This window comes from Myodes glareolus, chromosome 2 (genome assembly GCF_982192425.1).
Source record: "Myodes glareolus chromosome 2, mMyoGla1.1, whole genome shotgun sequence".
Classification (NCBI taxonomy): domain Eukaryota; kingdom Metazoa; phylum Chordata; class Mammalia; order Rodentia; family Cricetidae; genus Myodes; species Myodes glareolus.
The window spans coordinates 136174739-136192382 of record NC_142027.1 but is presented as its reverse complement, the minus strand read 5'-3'; the positions used below and the strand labels follow the sequence as shown (position 1 = coordinate 136192382).

At 49.2% G+C, this 17644-nt stretch overlaps 1 long non-coding RNA gene across 1 annotated transcript; it reads right to left on the bottom strand.

Annotated features, from left to right (window-relative positions):
• Positions 1-5480: 5480 nt before the first annotated feature.
• LOC146895431 (uncharacterized) lies at positions 5481-15858 on the bottom strand. The gene is made up of 4 exons (XR_014997308.2): positions 15658-15858; positions 13567-13647; positions 6577-6666; positions 5481-5895 (listed from the first exon to the last, which is right to left on the bottom strand). It is a non-coding gene; the product is annotated as an uncharacterized LOC146895431 (long non-coding RNA).
• Between the last annotated feature and the right edge of the window lie 1786 nt (positions 15859-17644).

Genomic DNA, 17644 nt, shown 5'->3' with positions numbered 1-17644 from the left:
CAGCATCTCATGTAAACCATGTGGTGATGTCTTGGTTTCATTTCTGTTGCCGTGGTGAAATACCCTGACCAAAAGCAATTCGGGAGGGAAAGAGGTTCATTTAACTGACAATTCCAGGTCACGGTCCACCATTTTGGGGAAGTCAAGGCAGGCACTCAGACAGCAGAGGGTAGTTTCCACTGCCTAAATCAATTCCTTCTTGGATTGAGTGGAGTAAACCAACCTAGCCACCATTTTGGGGACCTCCTACTGTGTGAATCTGTAGCTCCCACTGTGTGTCTGCTGTCTACAAGTCCTCCCAGACAAGTGCCCACTATGGCCGTATATATGTACATGCAAGGCCCCAGAATCTCAGAAGAGAGTCCTCGTTTGCACACGTTCACACAACTAAGCTGCAGCAGGGATGAGAATTAAGTCCAGCCCTGTAGGTCTTGGAGGGGCTCAGGAACAGACCCTGCCCAGGATATGTGTTCCCTAGAAACCAATCATCCACTGGGGGCCGTAGGCATGACACTTGGGTCAGATGTGTCAGGTGGTTCAATGGAAAAATTCCATCTTGGAGTCAAACATTGTTGACTGTGATTTTCTCAGAACTTCTTCAGCTCACCTTGTTGAGCTCCTGGAAAAAGCTAGGGAATGGGACCCTGAGACATCTTGTCCTTGCTTTTAACATCCTGTATCAGTCACTCCATGTAGATTGGGGCAGGTTTCTTGAGCTTACAGATGCTGAGGCATCTTTGTCAGACAATCTCCTTTTTCCTGGGAGACTGTGGTGATGAGGGTGGTGATAATGGTGGTGGTGGCGGCGATGGTGGTGATGATGGTGCGGATGATAAGATTCAAATAATTGATTCCCGTGCCGGAAGACAATGTTTCTACTTTACAAATAAGGAAAGAGGCCATTCTCAGAAAGCCCAAACCCTGCAGAAACCTGCAAGGTGCCTTTTAGTTTACAACTGTCCCCTGGGTCCAGACACGTGAGAGAAGGGACTTCCAGAGTGTTCCACCCCCCTGGCCTGTTTTTACTCTCCGGTAAGCCATGCCCCCTAGTGTGCAGGTCTCTCCCCCCCCCCCAAGTCAACAGACACTCAATTTGCTTTTGTCTAGAGGCAGCCAGATCTTTGTTGGGCCATGCCCGCAGGTAAGTGGGACCCAGCAAGGGGTCTTGATTTCCCTGACCCCCAGGGGTCACGCTGGCGGGAGGCCACAGCTTTCCTTTGACGAGTCAGTGGAATTCTGACAGTCACCCCAGCATTCCTCCTGTTTAGAGGGAGACTCATCACCACAGGGTTTGCAGCCTGCCCTGATAAAAGCCCCTATTATTCTTCTTCACTTGAGGGTCCTGGTGTCCCGGCTTCAAGGGAAGAAATGAGCTGCCCGCTGATTTTGGATGCGATTTGGGTCTGAAGAGGAGAGCTGGGCTCTCTGGGGTTTGCGGTCATCGGCTTCTGAGGGCAGAGCTGCCTCTCACAAGACAAAACCCAGATGCAGTGAACATTTCTCCCCTGTGAGACCCCAGCGTCCTGCCCCTCCCCCAACATCCAGTGGAATGTGCGAGCCCAGGCCCAGAGGAATTCCCACCGGGACGGCCCCTCCCTCTTCCTCCTCATTCCGTTCCACACACTTGAGTACACACAGCTTTTCCTCTCTGTCTGTGTCTCAACCCAGCCCCTTGGCACTGAAGTTTGGGGCACTGTTTGCCTCATCAGGAGACCCCTAAGAGTCTGGTCTGGAGTTCTGAGCTACAGACTTGATTTTTCTAGCCATTGTGAGGGCGGGGCTAGCCCCGGAGACAGCACTGAGACCCAGCAATAGGTTGTTCACTCAAAGCCACATGGCCGGCACGGCTGCGATTTGAAAACAGGTCCATCCTCAGTTTCCCCCGTGTAGATCCACCAGCTTTCATTATGGTCTAGCCTCCGCACTTCTTTATTTAGCATGTGTCCTTCCGGTCCATCTGACCACATGTCAGAGGACACACACTATTTAATTATCTGCCCAAAGCAAGCGAACATCTAAGGGAAGTTTCTTCGTGTCTTTAATTTACATGGACCGTGTAGGAGGCCCTGAGCTTGATCCCCAGCATTGACTGCGGGAACAACAGACACCACACCGGTGCTGTGGTCTGGGTGCCTCAGGACCTGTCAGAACCCCAGCGCCTGAGTGCATATATCCAGCAAGAAAACAAAAGGAAGGGGTGAAGTGGGGGGAGGGGATGGGAAGAGGGAGGGGAGAAGGAAGAGGGAGGGAGTGGATGGAAGGCAGGTACCAAATGGGATCAAGAATTTCAGAAGAAAGATGAAAACAGCTGGGTGGAATCACTGGGCTCTGTTTTGTCCTAAGGAATTATGCTGGCCCTCTGAAATTTAAACGGAGCTAGGTGTGCTGTGTTTTTAGCTGGCTACACCCCCTCCCCAAACCTACTTTTGGAGACAGGCTCTCAAGGCTGACCTTGAACTCATGATCCCCCTTGCTCCCTGTTTGGGGGATCAAGGGCATGCATTTCCACACCTAGACCGACTTTTTGCAATTGAGGAAAAGGAGGCTTCGAGCCAAGAGCCACTTCTCTCGTATGTGGGGCCCAGGCAGCCACAACCATTCGAACCCCTCAGAACCAGAGGGCAAGACAGGGACCCAGGTAACCCAGACTGGCCTTGAACTTCTGTTTCTCCTTACTCCCAAGGGCCTGGATGTAAGTGGTAGGGATGAAACCCAGGGTCTCTTGCCTGCTGTGCGGGCAAGCACTCTGTCCACTGAGCCAAGTCCCCAGCACCACCACCTCAAGTGAAGTCCCGCCCACTACACCACACAAGATGCACAGGGAGTGCTTGCAGTGATTGGAGGAGATTGCCACTCCCTCTCTCTGACTGGCTTCTTCAGTTGTGTGTACCTTTTGCCGTTCTCAGACAGGGTCTTGCTAACCTGTCCAGTTGGGTCTTAAATCTCTCTGTAGCTCAGGTAGTCACAGAAACTGGCAATCCTCCTGCCTCAGTCAATGAAGAGCTGGCTCACCAGACCCACCTTTGGTTGTTACAATGGTTGTGTCCTTGGGGCAGGAGGTTTCACTCCTGCTGAGGGCTCACTGGGTACCGATCGCTGGGAACCCACTGTAACCTGTTTTTCAGAGGCAAACAAATGGTTTGAATGCTGTGTCTCCAGAGGGCCAGGTGCCAGAAGTCTGGACCTCAGTTCAGCACTGCTGAGGTCTTAGGACTTAGTGGGAGACAGGCCACAGAGGACATCATTCATAGAAGAGGTTTTGTTCCTACAGGACCAGATTATAATAGAACAAGCCTGGTCTCCAACTCCCTCTGGCCTTTCTGCCCAGCCAGTGCTGCCCTCCTCCTGCCTCCCACCACTGTGATACTAAGAGCCCTGAGGCCCTCAGCAGGGCTGACAGAGCCTGGGCTGTCAGCCTCTGAAACGAGAGCTGAAGAAATTTCTTTGCTTTATAAACTACCCAGCCTGGGGTGTTTCGTTATAGAAAGACGAGAAGAAAGGGGCAAAAGCACCGCATGTGTGTGCTGTGCGCCTGTCCTCCTACTTAGAGAAGTAACGGAGGGTACGGTCAGAGAGTTCAGCCCAAACCTTCTCCTTCAACCAGAGAAAATCAAAACAAACAAAATCCCCTCTGTGCACCAACTTTAGAAAGGACTACCTACCGACTACCATTTTACTGACAGACAAGCCCCTTGAGAGAGTAATCTAAATGGTGACATCAGGGTCTATGGGAAGAAACTCTCCGCCATACCCATTTGGTGGAGTTTTAAGAAAAAGTCCAGAAATTGGCAAGAAATTGCTGGTCTATAGGAACTAACAATTTTTCAACTGGGACCAGACTTTCCTGAATATTCTAAGACCACCCACCATATCCTGTCAAACATTGAGAGGAACAGGGCTGGGGAGACTACTCAGTGGGTAAAGCAATTACCATTCAAGCACAAGGACCTAAGTTCAAACCCCTGGAACCTATGTAAAGCGAGGTGCTGGGGCTCTGGAATCCCAGTTCTCCTGGGGGGCAATGAGAGGCACAGGAGGACCTCCAGAACGTCGAGGGCCACTCACCTGGAGTATGAGGTATCGAACCAGGAGACCTTGTCTTAAACAAGGAAGAAAATGAGAGCAAAACTTCTGAGGTTGAGGTTGTCCTCTGATCTACAGAAGCATGCTATGGCACGTGTGGACCCCCATACATGCACACACTTACACACACACACACACACACACACACACACACACACGAACGCATCCATGTGGTGTGTCTGTGTGTCTATGTGGTGTCATGTATTTAAATAAGCTAATCATCAGCCAGTTAATCAACCAAACAACCAACCAATCAATCACCAACTAATCTAGCTATATCTGGGTGTCTTTTGTTGTGAAGACAACTCAAAGCGCTGCCACAGTCACAGCCAAGGTCACAGTCACGGCCAAGGTCACTCTCAACAGTCTTCTGCAGCCAAGGACTCCCACTCAGTTGGGTCAGCTGAGGCCTCTTTATTGGTGCCACCTGCGGCTTGTGAAATCAAGATAGGCTGCCTAAAACAGACTTGCCCTGGGGACACAGGGCTGTTTATCTCCCCTGAGTTATTTTTATTGGTTTGTAAATTGAGCATTCCTCCTTGGGAACCCTCTGGAAAGAGGACTTGAAGGTGGCCCACACAGGGCTGGGAGGCACCTGGCCTGGGAAGCAGTAGGGACCTGGCGCATTTGCTCAGCAAGAGGGGAGCCAGGTAGAGGTGTTGGTGGAGTGGATGAGGCAAAACTGGAGCCCAGTAGACTGTAACACCACCAGGGCAGTCTGGGACCATGCAGCCCGGTGGGTAGAACTCTTGCCTCACGTACACAAAACCCTGGGTTCTAAACTCAGAAGGTGGCTCACACCTGTAATCCCAGCACTGGGGAGATGGAGGCAGGAGGATTAGGAATTTGAGGTCAACTCAGCTACAGAAAGTTTGAAGCTAGCCTGGGCTACCTAGACTTGAGCTCTTTCTTCACGTGTGTGTGTGTGTGTGTGTGTGTCTGTCTGTCTGTCTGTCTGTCTGTCTGTCTATGTGTGTACACTGAGGACCAGTGTTAGGCACGTTCCCCATCACTGAGCCACATCCCAGACACACCCTCATTTCATTTCAATCATTCTTTGAGTCTGTGGTTTACTTTAGGAGTCAACTTGGTTGGACCACAGTTTCCAGATATTTGGTCAAACATTATTCTGGGTGTTTCTATGAAACCATCCCCCTTCCCCAATACGACTGACATTTGGACTTTGAGGGGCAGCCCCCTGGTAGTATTCTTGCCTTGTCCTAGGTTGGACTGCAGAACCTCCCTCCAGGCATCAGAGCCCGTGGGTGTTCAGAGGATGGCTGGAGGAGTCGGATGGCGCCAGAAACCAACCTAGATCCACAGGCTTGGTGGCAGACACCTCTACCCTCTGAGTCAGTTCATAAACCTGACATTTAAATGATAAGCAGACTTTCTTTTTATCAATAAACAAACAAATAAAATTTAATTAAGCAACAGGAAAGTAAAACTTATCAGGAAACACTTTTTAAAAATGAAGAAATGAAGATATTATTATCTCATGCACAACGCACTTGAGACATCAGAGCAAAACCAAGTAAGTGAAGAATGAACTGGGCTGTCAATGAGTCAATGGGTTGATGTTGCCGGCTGGAGGCGGGGTGATCAGACAGCGGTGGGAGCCAAGTGTCAGCTCTCGCATCGGTCCTCAGTCTCTTAGCTTCATCATGCATGTCCCACCGCAGAGCTGCATTTTTCCCTTTGTGTTTACATGCAGCTGCCTTTTCTACAACACAGTAGAAGTCAAGAGTGCAGAGTGCTTCCGCTTGGCTTGCTGCTGAACATACGGTCAATCTGTGAGTCCCCAGGAAAAATCTTTACAGAATAAGAACAAAAACAGATAAATAAATATGCCCATGTACAGGTGGAGTAATAGAAAATTATATTTGTTTTAGGTTTTCCTATTTAGTGACTTTTGTTGGGGGGGATTGTGAATTGTAGGCTGGTTTTCTTTGCTTTATGTCTAAAAGCTACTTATGAGTGAGTACATATGATATGTGTCTTTCTGGGTCTGGGTTACCTCACTCAATATGACGTTTTCTAGATCCAGCCATTTGCCTGAAAATTTCAAGATGCCATTTTTTTCTGCTGTGTAGTCCTCCATTGTGTAAGTGTACCACATCTTCTTTATCCATTCTTCAGTCAAGGGGCTAGACTTTTTTTAAAAGTTTATTTAATTGACATTTTAAAAATTTATTTGGCATACCGACCATAGGTTCCCCTTCCTCTCCTCCCATCCCCTCACCCCATAATATATACATACATAATATATACGTATTACACTCCAAAATGCTGGGGTGGGTCTTATCAGCTGAAGGTTTTAGTGGCAGAAGAAAAGTCAGGTGTGGTAGGTGTGCTCTAATTCTAACTAGCACTCAGGGAACTCAAACAGAATGGGCCAGACTTTGAGCCCAGCCTGGGTTAATAGAAACAAAGTATTAGTCCCCTTAAGTAAACGCGGAGTGATAGAGATTTTAACATATTTTTATTACTTACGTTATAGGCATTGCTATTTTGTCTGCACGGACGTCTGTGTACCGTATTTGTGACTGGTGCTCACTGAGGTCAGAAGTGTTGTCAGATGCCCTAGGACAGGAGTTACAGATTGTGAGCCACTATGTGAGTGCTGGGATTGAAGCAGCAATGTTTCTACTCTGGGGCCATCATCTCTCTAGACAGGGTCATTTTTTTTTCTTCTTGAAACAGGGTAGCTTTGGAACCTGTCCTGGAACTCACTCTGTAGACCAGGCTCACTTCAAACTCACAGAGATCCACCTGCCTCTGCCTCCTGAGTGCTGAGATTAAAGGTGTGCACCACCAACACCTGGCTGGGTAAAATATTTTTAAGTTAAATGTTTTAAGTAAAATAAAAGACTGCCTGGGGGCTGGAAAGCCAGTCTACATACCCTGTCTGTCTGTCTGTCTGTCTATCTATCTATCAATCTATCTATCTATCTATCTATCTATCTATCTATCTATCTATCTAGCATCTATTATCTATCTGTCTATCTACCCATTATCTATCTATTATCTATCTATCTATCATCTATCTATTATCTATCACCTATCTATCAATCATCTATCTATCTATTGTCTATCTATCTATCCATCTATCTATTTATCTATCTATCTATCACCTGTCTGTCTATCTATCTATCTATCTATCACCTGTCTGTCTGTCTGTCTATCTATCTATCTATCTATCTATCCGTCTAATTCTCAAATGTGAGACTCTCCCTGCTATTACTGTCCACTCCTCTCCACCCCGGAGTTCTGCACACATTGGCATCTGCTGTTCTCAGAATCTGGGGCAAACACACAAGCTTCAAAAATATAGCAATATTCTGGCAGGATGGCTTAGGTACCCGATGCCAAGCATAACGGCCTGAATTGGATCCCTGGGAAGGAGAGAACTGATTCCTGAAAGTTGTCCCCTGCCTTCCACACATGGGCTGCCGCAGAAGTAACACATAACAAACAAACAAATAATAAATAAATAAATATAATTGAAAAAACTTAAAGGAAGAGGCTGAAGTGGTAGAGCAGTTGAACCAAGACCCTGGGTTTAATCCTCAGGGCTACAACTGATTAATCGGTTAATTAATCAAATGAGGGCAGGGAAGAGATCTCAGGGGATAAAGCACTTGCCATTTGAGCTGGGGACCAAAATTTAGATCCTCAGCACCCACACAAAAAGCTGGGTGGGCATGGAAGCCCACGCATAATCCTAACTCTTCCCCAGACCAAGCTGGCTGGCCAGACTAGCCAAGTCACCCAACTCCAGGCCCAGAGAAATACCTTGCCTTGACCTCCACCCACATGTCCACGCATGGACCCATACACACGGGAACACACACATTTGCATGCAAAAAAAAGTCATAGAAGATACTGGAATATTTTGATGATATGTCGGATGTGTGTTCACGATACTACTATGTCCCCTCACCCCCGACCACCATTCACATTCCCACACTCACTTAGAACTGGAACCCTTTGCCCCTTGGCCTCTTGGTAGATCCACCTTCTCAGGTCTCTGTGTTCATCTGCCAGTGGCACAATGCCAGGCACACAGTAGGTGCTCATTGAATGCTTGGCAAGTGAACAGATAAAAACTAAGAAGATCTTTACTCTCAGCTTACCTGTGGTGGCCATGGCTGGGAATGAGGACCCACAACACTGAGAACACCTGCCCAGAGAACGTGGTACCAGATCCTGGACTCAGTTTGTAGCTTATGGTTTTAGCACGCATGCCAAGTGGGGGACTATTGTCTACATATTTGCACATTGCAGAAGCAAAGCTATCATTTCAACCTGGTCTTGGGACCATGTGTGGCATGCTCCCTGCCCGTTAGAGGTGTAGGCCAACAAATGTCGGGGAGACCCAAGAGGAGAAGGAGCCAGAGGTAGGGATGGGACTCATTATCAGGGTGTAGAGGCCACGGGCACACTCAGCTTTGAGGTAATACTGTAGTCAATGCGGCTTCCCCGCTCCCACAGTGCCCCTTCCTGCTCTTTGTCGGGGCTTGTCTGACCGGGGTTTCGTGGCTTCGGGCTTCTGTTCCCTGCTGCCTATACAGGGTGCTCAGCAGGCCTGTCTTCCTTGACCACCCAAGTCACTGCTGAAGCAATTAATTAGAGAATGGGGCGCGGCTGTGGGAAGGCTCATCTGGTGCCCTGTGGAGCTGTTATTTAATTTTTGATCATTTTTCAAGTTTTCCCAAGTGGGTTGTTCTGCAAGCACCTGCCCCACATGGAGCTAGAAGCAATGGTGCTGTCCCCAGCTCCAGGCTGGGCAAGTAAGAGTCAAGAAACTCTTGTTCAGTGTGTTCCATTTTCTCTCCCAGCAAATCAAATCATTTCACTGGAGCTGGTCAAGGCATGTGGGAGCTGGGAGAACAGAGTCGGCTGCTTTGGCCATGTGACTCCCACCTCCCAGCTCTAGGAGATCCTGGAGTACCAGAGAGCCAAGGTTGCTAAACCCTGATTGACTTTGGGATGGGCACACCTGGTCCTGGTAACCTTCTGAGTGTGTGTGTGTGTCTGTGTGTGTGTGTATGTGTGTGTTCACACACATGTGGAGGTCAGGTGTTGTTCCATGCTCTTGCTGGCCTGTAACTGTCACACTAGTCTAGGCTGGTTTACCAGTGAGTCCCAAGCCACAGGTTTGTTTCCATCACCTGGTTTTGTGGGGAGATAGAACTCTTAAGGTCAAACCCAGGTCCCCACAGCAAACACTTCACCAACTGAGTCATCCCCTAGCCCGACTTGCGGTAAACTTCTTGAGAGCAACTGGGATGAACCAGGGCTACCTATGACCTGACTGACCTGCAAGACCTCAGTGTCTTCCTCTGCAAAACGGGACTCATCACAATCCACACAACATTGTTCTGATGACCCCATTAGAGAAATTATAAGACAGCCATGTGGGGCCTCTGCCCTCAGGCTGTCTGATACAGGCTTTAGGATGCTTAAGGACTTTATACTTCCAAGGGACCCTGGAGCAGGCTGGCTGGTAGAAATCCAACACACGATGGTGGGGGTGTGTTTGGGGTGTGTGGGCCTGTAGGTGCCCCTCCTTATCTCACGAATTCAGCTACTGCAGTCGGCCCGTCATCTCCACGGGCTCTGCATCCACTAACCAACCACATGGTGTAACTATCTGTCGAAAGATTACATGTGTACCAAACATGTGGAGATGGGTTGTTTTTTTTTTGCCAATATTCTCCAGTCAATATAATTACCATTTCTGTAGCATTTGCATGGTGTCAGGGGTCACCAGGAGATGGTTAGGGTCTCCTGTAGGGAAATCTGACCTAGAACTTACTTTGTAGCCGGAGGATGATGTGGGGTGATCTGCCTACCTGAGAGCTACGATTACAGGCGTGCAACACTACACCTTTACACAGTACAGTGCATCAAACCCTCTGCTTTGTGTGTGCTAGGCAAGCTCGCTGCCCACTGGGCCATACTGCCAGCCTTACAAGCTCATGAGGTCTCAGCCCTCCAGCTGCTGCCTCCCAAGTAGACGGCATTAGATGTGGATGTCACACCTGAAGCCCCTCCAAAGTTCTGCTTCTGCATAAAAGAACATAACAAAAATGACCCAAATGGGAGCTGCTGAGATGGATGGCTCCTTCGAATGAGGATGGCCCTAAAAACTCAGATGCTTTGGATACTTGGTCCCCAGCTGGGCAAACTGTTGGGGACAGATTGAGAGGTGTGGCTTTGTTGGAGATGTGTCACTAGAGATCCACCATGCCATTCCTAGGAAACTCTCTCTCCCTGTCTTGTGCTTATGGGTCAGATGTGAGCTCTCAGCTACTGCTCCAGCACCATGCCTGCCTGTTTGCCTGCCTGCCTGCTGCCTGCCTGTCTGCCTGCCTGCTGCCTGCCTGCCTGCCTGCTGCCTGCCTGTCTGCCTGCTACCTGCCTGTCTGCCTGCCTGCCTGTCTGCCTGCCTGCTGCCTGCCTGTCTGCCTGCCTGCTGCCTGTCTGCCTGCCTGCCTGCCTGTCTGCCTGTCTGCCTGTCTGCCTGCCTGCCTGCCTGCCTGCTGCCTGCCTGTCTGCCTGCCTACCTGCCTGCTTGCTGCCTGCCTGCCTGCTGCCTGTCTGCCTGCCTGCCTGCCTGTCTGCCTGCCTGCCTGTCTGCTGCCTGCCTGCTGCCTGCCTGTCTGCTGCCTGCCTGTTGCCTGCCTGTCTACCTGCTGTCTGCTGCCTGCCTGCTGCCTGCCTGCTACCTGCCTGTCTGCTGCTTGTCTGCTGCCTGTCTGCTGCCTGCCTGTCTGCCTGCTATCTGCCTGCTGCCTGCTGCCTGCGTGCAGCCATACCCCTTACCATGATGGTCAGGAACTCTAACCCTCTGGAACTGTAAGCCCCCAAATTAAATGCTTTCTTTTATAAGTTGCCTTGGTCATGATGTTTTGTTAAGGCAATTAAACAACAACCAAGAAAAAGCACTTGCTGCCAAGCCCGATGAACTGAGTTCTAGTCCCGGATCCGCAACATGGAAGGAGATACCCTAACCCCTGTAAATCTTCCTCTTGCCTCACTTCTCCACCCTCCCCACATATACACTTGAACTCATTAAATAAAATGTAACAAAAAGTTGTAGTGACCCAAATCAACTTTATAGAGCTCTAGAAATTAACTAAAGGTTTGCAACGACCCAAGGACAATGTCTTTTAGTGTACGAATCAGAAAGAAATCAGCGGGTTTCGTGGGTTTCTAACTCATTCCACTCTTACTCTCTCCTTCCAGTTCAGGGGTGGCTTTGAAAACCAAGGGCCGTGTACCCACCCTAACTGCGGCAGTGTCTGCAGCTATGGAGGGCCAGGGTGGAATTAGAGTCTACCTCCAGGAATCTCGTTGGGTTGTCTACCTGGAAGCACAGTGGGAGCTTGCTGAGAAGTGTGTCTAAGGCTTCATGATATCTAACCCAACTCCAAGTTCACCCAATCCCAGCCCCAGGGGTTAAAACAGTCATGGGAATTCCTCGGCACCTCAGCTGTCCAAGGTAGCCTGACCCCGAGGATGTAGAAGGCTGGTCTTAACAAGAGACAGGAGCTGCTCTACCATAGGCTGTCCACGAGAGACTCTGAAAACCTCTGAGACGCTCCTGGAAAGCTAGAAGGTCAGGCAAACACTCAGCATCATGTGAGAACCTAAGAAATACCCGAGAAAGCCCTGCACTGCCCACTCTGCATGTCCTTGCCCAGGATGGGGGAATGAGGAGGAAGGTGATCCAGCTGGCCACAGCCTGGAAGACTGTTCCCTTCAGATGGGAAGGACCATGCCCAGAGACATCAAATAACTTGCCCAAGATTGTACAGCTGGCTAGGCTGGGCTGCGGACACTGATCTGGTCAATCCCAGATATGATGGCTTCGGATCCTGACTCAACTGCTTGCTAAATTTGTGAAACTTGTATCTTGACCTCCACACGTCTCCAGCTTTGGTAGGGAGGAGCGGCAATAGTCTCACCTTAGTGGTTCGTAGGACGGGATCCTGTGAAGGCCTTGCATTAATTACGTCCTTACTTGGCACACAGTATACGCTCAATAAACAAACGTCAACCAGGATTCATAAGATTATTGCTGATTCTAGCAAATTCTTTTTTTTTCCTTTTGGTTTTCCAAAACAGAGTTTCCCTGCATAGTCCAGGCTGTCCTGAAACTTGCTCTGTAACCCAGGCTGGCCTCAAACTTTGATTCAGTGATGTCACAACTGGCTGAGCCGTCTGGTTTTGTCTGGTTGGTTGTTATTATTTAAATGATTGCTGACTTTGTTTTATTTAAGTCGGACCTGGGACGTGTGGCTGTGCTGGAACCAGCAGGTCACATCTGTGGACTGTGCCGTGGCCAGCATGGGGGAGACCTCCTGACACCTGCAGTTTGCAGCCAGCTTCGCTTCTTTGAGCATCCAATCCCTTCAGGCTCTGGGGGCTCCTTCATGGGGAAGACGGCCTTGTCTCTCACCTGTTGTTCACAGTTTAAAGGTATTCCTAGGCTTTGGCTAAGAGGAAATTTAGCCTTTGAGCAAACCCTTAGTAGTTGATTGTCTGTAAACATCTGGACGGAATGCATCAGCTTGCGGGGGCTCGGGGTGGGGGGTGGGGGCTTCTGCCCAATGACGCAGGGTCCTGGGAGGTAACAAACTCTGATATTTGTGTAGTGATAGCTGGCTTGACAGACAGGCTCTTGGCACTGGTACTGGGGTTGTCCCCCTTGCATTGTGCTGGGGCTGGGAAGGGGGAGGAAGAGGAGGAAAAAGGGAGGAAGGAGTGGGGAGAGAGAAAGGACAAGGAGGGAGGAGAAAATGGAGAGTTTCCTGTGGTCTTAGTAGATGGTACTGACTCCAGGCCTGAGTCTCTCGTTATCCTCCCCCCCCCGCCAGGAAACTCCCTGTGGACCTGTGGCTGCTGTGATGAGAAATTCTCCCAGTCCTGCCAATATCCACTGAAGGTCCAGAGTGTACCAGGCCCTGTGTCCAACAGAGGACAAGCTACCTTTGGGAAGCTTGACCTCTCACAGCGGGAGCCCTTTTCCAAGAAGCCCTAGACCAAATTTCATTCAGCCACCCATCTGAGAGCAACAGCGTTCATGACGGGATGCTGACGACTGTAAACATAACCCTTCCCACTGGGTTCCTGCGTCATCGGTCAGCTTTCCACAGCTTTGCCGTGGTAAAATACCTGTGGGGATCAATCTAGAGAAGACGGTTTTACGTTTCTGGCTGTTGCCTTTGGGTCTGGCATGGGGAAGAACAGCATGGCTGAAGCATGGCCGAAGGAAAGCTGCCTATGTCGTGGAGGCTGAGAAGCTGTGACCAGAAGGGGAGAAGGGCCTGCGTATACTCTCTCAGGTATGCCCACTCTCATGACTTGATTCACCTCCCTGACACCCCTCAAAACTTTTACCACCCCCACGGAGCCACGAAAGTCTTCGCTAAGCTCCCAAATGCAGCCAGTGGGGGTATTTCGGATACAAACCATGATAAGAATGTCCCAGTAATCCTGATGTCCTCAGAGTCTCCATGGCAGCGAAGGATCCTGGGAGATATAGGGTGTATCCTAGAAGGTATCATCCGTCATTCCCTATGCTCACTTTCCATTCATCACTCTGGAGGGGGCGGGGCTGGGAGTATATGCTTGTATCATAGAATGTAGCCCTGGCTTCACAGGATCTGCTGTCTGGGATTAGGTGTGCCCACCCAAACATTGCCTTTGGCACCGACTGAGAATATGAACATAAGAGGGTGGTATATGGGCCAGCAAGAAGGCTCAACAAGCAGGGGTGTTTGCTGTCAAGCCTGATGACCTGGCAGGAGAGAACAGACTTCTACAGGTTGTCCTCTGACCTCCACATTGACCTTGTGGTACTTGGATAAATACATGTTAATTAAAATAACGGAGCATCTTAAGATTGTCTTTGCAGCCCAGTTGGTAGAGCCCTGGCCTAGCAAGCACAAAGTCCTGGGTTCCGGTACTAGCACCACCAGCCTGGAGCTGGTGCTGCACCCTGTAATTTCAATGGGAGATGAAGGTAGATAGATAGATAGATAGATAGATAGATAGATAGATAATAGATAGATAGATGATAGATAGATAGATAGATAGATAGATAGATGATAGATAGACAGATGGATAGATAGATAGATGATGGATAGATAGATAGATAGATAGATAGATAGATAGATAGATAGATAGATGATAGATAGATAGATGATGGATCGATAGATAGATGATAGATAGATAGATGATGGATAGATAGATAGATGATAGATAGATAGATGATAGATAGATAGATAGATAGATAATAGATAGATAGATAGATGATAGATAGATAGATAATAGATAGATAGATAGATGATGGATAGATAGATAGATAGATAGATAGATAGATGATAGATAGATAGATAGATAGATAGATAGATGATAGATAGATAGATAGATAGATAGATGATAGATAGATAGATGATAGATAGATGATAGATAGATAGATAATAGATAGATAGATGATGGATCGATAGATAGATGATAGATAGATGATTGATAGGTAGATAGATAGATAGATGATGGATAGATAGATAGATAGATAGATGATGGATAGATAGATGATAGATAGATGATTGATAGGTAGATAGATAGATAGATGATGGATAGATAGATAGATAGATGATGGATAGATAGATAGATGATAGATAGATAGATAATAGATAGATAGATAGATAGATAGATAGATAGATAGATAGATAGATAGATAGATAGATGATATAGATAGATAGGCTCTGCTAGCCTCCCCTCACACTCAGGACTCACACATGTGTGTCATGACTGCAGCACAGGCCCCGTGATTACTTACTAGCCACTTAGTAGCTTAGTAGCAGTTGTAATGACAGGCCAGGTCACCTCGACTTCCCGAGCTTCAGGCTCCTGACTCTCTGGAAGGCTTGTGCGCAGGCACACACCCCTTGCCTGCTCTGGCAGGATTAGCTGTGTGGCCTTGTCATTGAGGGCGCCCTGCACTCGCCGAGGGCTTGGTTAAGCCTCAGTCTCCCCCCCCCCCCAAGAGAAAACAATGGGCGGAATGTTAATGGGGTGGGAACAATCCGGGTTTCAGAGAATGAATGAGGGAGGGGAATGAATGAATCACCACCCTAATTTGTGTCTTCTGAGGCAATAGGTGTGCAGTCTCCATTTCTCAGAGCTGGGGGGATGTCTGCCAAAATAAATTAACTTTCCCACGTCAGTGAGTCATTTGGCGAGAGCTGCCGCCTCGGAACTGAGGGAGAACGGGAGAGACCACGGGGCAGGGAAGGGTCTGAGTGACTCAACCGGAGGAAGCAGCTTTTGCTCGCTCCTCCCACCCCCTCTCGGCTCTCTCTTTCACTATTCACCCCCCCCCCCCCCCCCGCCCCTCCTGTGCCTGTCTCCCACTCTCCCTGACTCTCTCTCTCTCTCTCTCTCTCTCTCTCTCTCTCTCTCTTTCTGTCTCTGTACCTCTGTCTCTCTCCCATCCCAGCTCTCTCCCACAACCTGTTGAAGTAAGAGGCAGAGAGTCGCTCTAAGAAATCCCTGAACCTGGTTCTCAGTCGTGCAAAGATGGTCGTCGGACAGGCAAACAGGACAGACGTTGGAAGTTGCCACCACGGGACACACAAAGTGTGATAGGGCCAGACTGAGGCTTCTGTACCCTCTCCTCCATCCGGTGTTCTTGTCCCAAGAGTGCCAGACCTTGGCTATTCCCACACTCCAGCGGCTGGGGAGCTTCAGGGCACAGCAGCAGAGATCAAAGCCAGAGCCAACAAGTCCTTAAGAAGAAAGGCCTGGGAGGAGCCGGCTGAGATGGACTTAATTACCTCCTCCTCGGGCTTGGGGGGTTTTATGAGCAGGTCTGCCTGTCTCCTAGAAACCGAACCAGAGGCAGTGAACCCGGCATTAAAGAGATTGATGCGAGACAGGAAAGGCAACTTTCCGACCTCTGAAACGATGATATTCCACCAGGCTCACTCCCGCTCAAGCATTCTCTAGTTTCCCACTGCCTGTAGGAGGCGATGCGTTTTTAAAAGTTGCCCTTAAGAGCATGTGCTTTGGCGGGGGTTGGCGGAGGAGGTTAAGAGGGGGTGTCTCAGAGACCCGGGTGGGAATTGGGAGATTATCTTCAGCGACACTGACTCTGTAAACTAGCGTTATAATTGTGCCTTAGAGCTTCAGGGACGGTTGCTGGAGCCAGTCCTGCCCCCAGACCCTCAAATCCAAGAGCACCCACATCGCATTTATAAACAGGCACAGAGGTCCTCTCGTATATTTAAGTCATCTCTAGATGAAAAACACGCGGCTCGCCAAGTTCTCGTGAGCGAGGAACATCATCAGTGTCTCCTAATGTCGACCCAGAAGCACACAGTTTTTCTATTCATATGGACTGAATTTAGGGCCTCATGTATCCTCAGCAAGTGCTGTACTGGCGGGCTACAGCCATCACTCCCATCCCCTTCTAATTAAATTTCTTTTTTTAAGATTTAAAATTTTTTTGTGTATGGGTGTTTTGCCTGCACGTGTATGTCGGTGCATTGTTTTTGTGCCTATTACGGACAGGGGCCAGAGGACGATGGTGGATCCCCCAGAACTAGAGTTACAGGCAATAGAGAATTGTCACGTGCTAAAAACCAAACTCAGATTCTATGCAAGGGCAACCAGTGTTCTTAGCCACTGAGCATCGCTCTACCGTTTCTTAACCTTTGAGACAGCGCCTCTCTCTGTTGCCCAGGCTCATCTTGAACTCATCTGTAGCCTAAGCAGGAACTGAACTTGCTATCCTCCTGCCTCAGTTTCCCCAATCGCAAGGACTGACAGTCGTGCACCTTGAGGTCTGGTTTATCACAACGGCTTCTCAGCATTGTTTTAGCTGAAGAGTCATGGAGTAATCCTCCCTCTCCCCCCCCCCTTTTTCATGTGGGTGTGTGCAGGTGCATTTCAGAGAGGGACACACACAGAGTGGTGTGTTCACGTGGGTATGGATGCACATGTGCACAGAAGCTGGGGGCTGACAACAGGACTCACCCTCAGGTGTCCTTCCACCTTATTCATCTGTCAATCACTCCACTGTCTGCCCAGTCTCCTAGTTAGCTTGGCTGGGGATCTCCTGTCTTAACCTCCAGAAGCTGGAATTACAGGTGACCACCACACTTACCCAGTGCCTAACCTCTGAGCTATCTGTCCAGCCCCTCGGTGTGTGTGTGTGCGCGTGTGCGCGAGTGTGGGTGTATGTGCGTGTGAATGTGCATGTATGTTTCCTCCCTGACTGCCTCCGACCTTGGAATCCCCACAAGGACTAGAAAGTCCCTGTGCCCAGGGGTCACAGGGTACCCAGGCCACGCTTCTCAGCTCAACTAAACCCCCTACAAGTGATCCTTACCAAGTGGTGAGTCTCTGCCTCTTATATTTGTTGATCTGGTGCTTCCTTCCATCAGAAGAGGGGCTTTGAATCGACAGAAAAAATACTCGTGTAGCAGAGAGGCAAGGGATTGAGCCAGGTCTGTGCAGCCAGGGAAGAGCTGGCCCTCGGGTC